This window comes from Pan paniscus, chromosome X, assembly GCF_029289425.2.
Source record: "Pan paniscus chromosome X, NHGRI_mPanPan1-v2.0_pri, whole genome shotgun sequence".
NCBI lineage: Eukaryota > Metazoa > Chordata > Mammalia > Primates > Hominidae > Pan > Pan paniscus.
This window is the reverse complement of record NC_073272.2, coordinates 154,040,681-154,046,680: the sequence shown is the minus strand read 5'-3', so window position 1 is coordinate 154,046,680 and position 6,000 is coordinate 154,040,681.

The window sequence follows — 6,000 nt, the reverse complement described above, 5'->3', positions numbered from 1 at the left end:
TTGCCTTCCCAGGTAGCGTTCCATTGTAAGAACGGGCCGCATTTGACTCTTTCTACTCTTGGGCGTTTGGATTGAGTTTGGGGCTGGCATAAAGCTGTTATGAACATTTCCGAATCTGTCTTGCTGCACGTACACACTCATTTCTCTTGGGTGTTGTACACATCTGTATACACATGTTGGAACATCTGATCAGGGAGACCTGATGGCCCCACACCTGAGTGTGCAGTAGGTCTCCCTGACCTACTGCGTCCCCTCCGCCTTCCAGATCCCAGTTCCGGCCAGTTTTTGTATTTTTTGTAGAGATGGGGTCTTGCCATGTTGCCCAGGCTGGTCTCGAATTCCTGGGCTCACACGATCCGCCCACCTCAGCCTCCCAGGTAGCTGGGACTGCAGGCGTGAGCCCCCACGCCTGGCCTAGTGTGTTCATTCTCGATTGTGTTGATGGTTTGGCAGATATAACTTTCAAACTGTTCACTCTAAATGTGCAGTTTATTTTATGTCAATTATACCTCAATAAAGCTGTTTTTGGCCAGGCGCAGTGGCTCACGCCTGTAATCTCAGCACTTTGGGAGGCCGAGGCAGGCAGATCATTAGGTCAGGAGATCGAGACCAGCCTGGCTAACATGGTGAAACCCTGTCTCTACTAAAAATACAAAAAATTAGCCAGGCGTGGTGGTGGGCGCCTGTAGTCCCAGCTACTTGGTAGGCTGAGGCAGGAGAATGGCGTGAACCCAGGAGACGGAGCTTGCAGTGAGTCAAGATGGCACCAGTGCACTCCAGCCTGGGCGACAGAGTGAGACTGTGTCAAAAAAAAAAAAAGCTGTTTTTAAGAAATAAAATGGGCCAGGCGCGGTGGCTCACGCCTGTCATCCCAGCACTTTGGAAGGCCGAGGCGGGTGGATCACGAGCTCAGGAGATCGAGACCATCCTGGCTAACATGGTGAAACCCCGTCTCTACTAAAAGTACAAAAAATTAGCCGGCCGTGGTGGCGGGCACCTGTAGTCCCAGCTACTCAGGAGGCTGAGGCAGGAGAATGGCGTGAACCCGGGAGGCGGAGCTTGCAGCGAGCGGCGATCGCGCCACTGCACTCCAGCCTGGGCAACGGCAAGACTCCATCTCAAAAATAAAATAAAATAAAATGCAGCCGGGCACGGTGGCTCATTCCTGTAATCCCAGGACTTTAGGAGGCTGAGGTGAGAAGATCACTTGAGGTGAGGAGTTTGAGACCAGCCTGGCCAACATGGTAAAACCCTGTCTCTAGTGAAAATACAAAAATTAGTGGGGTATGATGGTGCACGCCTATAATCCCAGCTACTCAGGAGGCTGAGGCAGGAGAATCACTTGAATCCGGGAGATGGAGGTTGCAGTGAGCTGAGATCACGCCATTGCACTCCAGCTTGGGCAGCAGAGTGAGACTCTGTCAAGAAAGAAAGAGAGAAAGAGAGAAAGGAAGGAAGGAAGGAAAGAAAGGAAGGAAGAAAGAATGTCTCTTTGAGGCAGCATATTGATTGATTGGTTTTATTTTCCCTCTACTCCAGCCCGGCAATCTTTGTGTGTTTATCCATTTTCATTTTAATGGATTTGCCAATATGGCTGTATGTGAGATCTTTTATTGTGATAAAATATATACAACATAATATTCATCTGTTTAACTATTTATAAGTGTACAACTCGGGGGCATGGGCTTTGTTTCTTCACCCTCCACATCCTCCTCGTCCTTCTCCACACCATTCGACCCTGACCCCCGCCACCCTCCTGCTCTGGCTGTGTGTGAGGACCAGCTTACCATTTGTTTTCTGTTGTCCCATCTGTCGTTGGTTACTTTCTTTCTCTTTTTTTGCCTTTTCTCAGTGTCACTTTTCATTATTACTCCAGCAGTTACCCTAGGGATTGAGTCTGCGGCGCAGTGGCTCAAGCAACGCCAGAGCCTCCCAGCAGCGAGACTGTGTTTCCGCCGGGCCTCGGGTGCTCTTGTTTTCGTATATTTTAAATCCCAAAGGACACTATTAGTGTTGTTCTAAACAGCCCATTTTTTACCCATGTATATACCCTTTCTAGTGCGTTCCATGCCTTCCTGCAGATCTGTTTTTCCACCTTAGATCTCGATCTCTCTCTCTCTCTCAAATTATTTCTTGGCAGAAAATAGGGTCAAGAAAATAACAAGTGGATAACATCATCTCAATAGGAGACATTGAAGAATACGAGTGAACACCCATTCTCAGCTCCGTTCTGATCCGGACTTATTCCTACAAACATGCCACAAACCCTCTCTGGGTCCCAGCACATAGAAGGCAGTGTATTTTGAGTGAAGTTTGAAATAACAGTATGTGTCTCTTTCATGTGTTTATTGAGACAGGATCTCATTATGTTGCCCAGGCTGGAGTGCAATGGCGTGATCATAGCTCACTGCAGCCTTGTTCTCCTGGGATTGAGTGATCCCCACCTACACCCTACCCCCTGCCCACAGCCCCCGCTTTAGCCTCTCGAGTACCTGGGACCTCAGGTGCATGTCACCATGCCCAGCTAATTATTTTTATTTTTAGTAGAGACAGGGTCTCGCTAGGTTGCCAAGGCTGGTCTCAAGCCCCTGAGCTGAAGCGATCCTCCTTCCTCAGCCCCCCCCAAAGTACTGGGATTACAGCTGAGCCGCTGTGCCCAGCTATCCTGGGCTTTTTAACAGCTGTGTTAAGACATCTACCTCACACGCCACAAGGTTCAGTTGTTTGAAGTGTGCAACTCCGTGTTTTTAATAGATTTACAGACTTGTGCAACCAGCACTCTATTTGAGCATATTTTCATCATTCCAAAAAGAAACACTGGCCAGGCGTGGTGGCTCACACCTGTCATCCCAGCACTTTGGGAGGCCGAGGTGGGTGGATCACCTGAGGTCAGGAGTTTGAGACCAACCTGGCCAACACGATGAAACCCCATCTCTACTAAAAATACAAAAATTGCCCAGTCATCGTGGTGGGCACCTGTAGTCCCAGCTACTCAGGAGGCAGAGGCAGGAGAATTGCTGGAACCCAGGAGGCAGAGGTTGCAGTGAGCCGAGATCATGCCACTGCACTCCAGCCTGGGTGACAGAGCGAGACTCCATCTCAAAAAAACAAAACAAAACAAAACAAAACAAAGAAAAAAAAAACACCATACCTTTTAATAGTCACTACCCATTTCTCCCCCATTTTCCCTTCCAGCTGAGGCAGTCACTCATCTCCTTTCTGTCTCTATAGATTCACCTACTCTGAAAACTCCATATAAAGGGGATAATACTCATGGGATCTTTCGTGTCTGGCTTCTTTCACTTAGCATTATGATTTTGGGGTTCATCTGTGTTGTAGCATGTCTCAGCACGTGATTCTTTTTTTTTTTCTGAGACAGGGCCTCATTCTGTCACCCAGGCTGGAGTGCAGTGGTGTGATCTCAGCTCACGGCAACCTCCGCCTCCCAGGTTCAAGCAATTCTCCTGCCTCAGCCTCCCGAGTAGCTGGGACTACAGGTGTCCACCACCATGCCCGACCAATTTTTGTATTTTAGTAGAGATGGGGTTTCACCATGTTGGCCAGGCTGGTCTCGAACTCCTGACCTCAAGTGATCCACCCGCCTTGGCCTCCCAAAGTGATGGGATGACAGGCGTGAGCCCCCGCGCCCATGCTGGGTTTTCTGTGTATTTTGCCCACATGCGTCCCTTGGCTTTTCTCTCAGTTGAGTTTATGAGCCACACTCGGTTCCACTCGTGATGTTTGGTTGGGTTTTTTACTAAAGATCTCCCCAAGAGCCATGCCTGTGGGCTCTAGGACAGCAGTTGCCGTGGCAACCCCCAGCAAGTGCTTGTGAGCGGAAGCTGGTTTCACCCTGTCAGCGGGAGGGGAGAGACAGGGGACAGGCTGGCAGAGGGACCGGAACCTGTGGTTTCTGAGGGACAGGGCAGCACAGAGACGCCACTCACCTAGTGAGAGGCTGGAGGAGCAGGCAGACTTCGTGCTACCGCCTTCACGGCGGAGCAGCTGCCACCCGATCGCAAATGTAACAGAAATGGCCTCGCCCATGCTTTTCTGGGAGAGAAGGAAAGTCAGTGAATGAACAACTCCCTCTTGGGTTGGGTTTTCTGCTGAGTCACTGCCTTAATGGCTACCAGAGACAACTGACACCCCCTCGCTAGGCCGGTTTCTAAGGCAACCATTGAGCAAGGTGGCCAGTGCCAACCAGCCTGGAATCAGAAGAGACGCCCATACCCGGCCACCATGTTGCCTTTTTTATTTCTCTCCAGAATTTTTAGAGCCTATTTTTTAAAAAGAAAAACAAAACAAGCTTTTCCTTTTAAAAAATACCCTCTCAAAAAAAAAAAAAAAAAAATCCAAACAGTACAGACACGTACGAAGTAAGAAAATCTCCTTCTCAGTCTCCCAGCCTCCAGTCCCCTGGCTAACACTAGCTGTGGCCACCAGTCCCTGGTTTAAGTCCCCTCTACTCACGCTTCTCTCATGATTCCACGCCTCGCCAGTTTCACTTAACAAGACAAATCGAGAGTGTTCCCTGGACACAGATGACCCTGACTTTTGTCCTTTTTTAGAGCTGTATGAATGTACTCCATGTCATTTATTTCACCAGCCTCCCCAAAGGGTCAGTTCGGTTGTTCCGGTTTCTGTGTGTGTGTGTTTTTGCACTTAGGCAAGATCTTTAGGCGAGATCTCTATGAGCAGCAGTCAGGATCTGGCTCTGTCACTCAGGCTGGAGTGCAGTGGTGCGATCATGGCTCACTGCAACCTCGACCTCCCAGGCTCAAGTGATCCTCCCATCTCAGCCTCCCGAGGAGCTGGGACTACAGATGTGTGCCACCACGCCCGGCTAATTTTTTATTTTTCTGTAGAGATGGGGTCTCACTATGTTGCCCAGGCTGGTCTCAAACTCCTGACCTCAGGTGATCCACCTGCCTCGACCTCCCAAAGTGCTGGGATGACAGGCGTGAGCCACCACGCCCGGCCGAAATGACCCTTTTAAATAAATGTTGGGTTAAGGAGGAAATTAAAATTTTAAAATAGTAAATATAACTTTATGGCAATACATTTGAAAAGTCTAGATTAACTGAATGACTTTCTGTGAAAAATAGAAATCTTCAGAGTTGTCTCAAGAAGTAGTAAAACTGCGCCAAGCACAGTGGCTCACGCCTGTAATCCCAGCACTTTGGGAGGCCGAGGCGGGCAGATCACTTGAGGTCAAGAGTTTGAGACCACCCTGGCCAACACGGTGAAACCACGTCTCTACTTAAAAAATACAAAATATTAGCTGGGCGTGGTGGCGCGCACCTGTAGTCCCAGCTATTCGGGAAGCTGAACCCGGGAGGTGGAGGTTGCAATGAGCCGAGATCGTGCCACTGCACTCCAGCATGGGTGACAGAGCGAGACTCTGTCTCAAAAAATAAATGAATAAAGAAGTAGTAGGCCAGGTGCCATGGATCACGAGGTCAGGAGTTCAAGACCAGCCTGGCCAAGATGGTGAAACCACGTCTCTACTAAAAATCCAAAAATTAGCCGGGCATGGTGGTGGGCACCTGTAATCCCAGCTACTTGGGAGGGTGAAGCAGAGAATTGCTTGAACCCAAGAGGCGGAGGTTGCAGGGAGCTGAGATGGTGCCACTGCACTCCAGCCTGGGCGACAGAGCAAGACTCCATCTCAAAAAAAAAAAAAAAAAAAAGCCGGGCGTGGTGGCTCATGCCTTTAATCCCAGCACTTTGGGAGGTCGAGGCAGGGGGACTACCTGAGGTTGGGAGTTCAAGACCAGCCTGACCAACGTGGAGAAACCCCGTCTCTACTAAAAATACAACATTAGCCAGGCGTGGTGGCGCATGCCCGTAATCCCAGCTACTTGGGAGGCTGAGGCAGGAGAATCACTTGAACCTCGGAGGCAGAGGTTGCGGTGAGCCGAGATCGCGCCATTGCACTCCAGCCTGGGTGACAGAGCAAAACTCTGTCAAAAAAAAAAAGAAGTACTAAAACTGAAT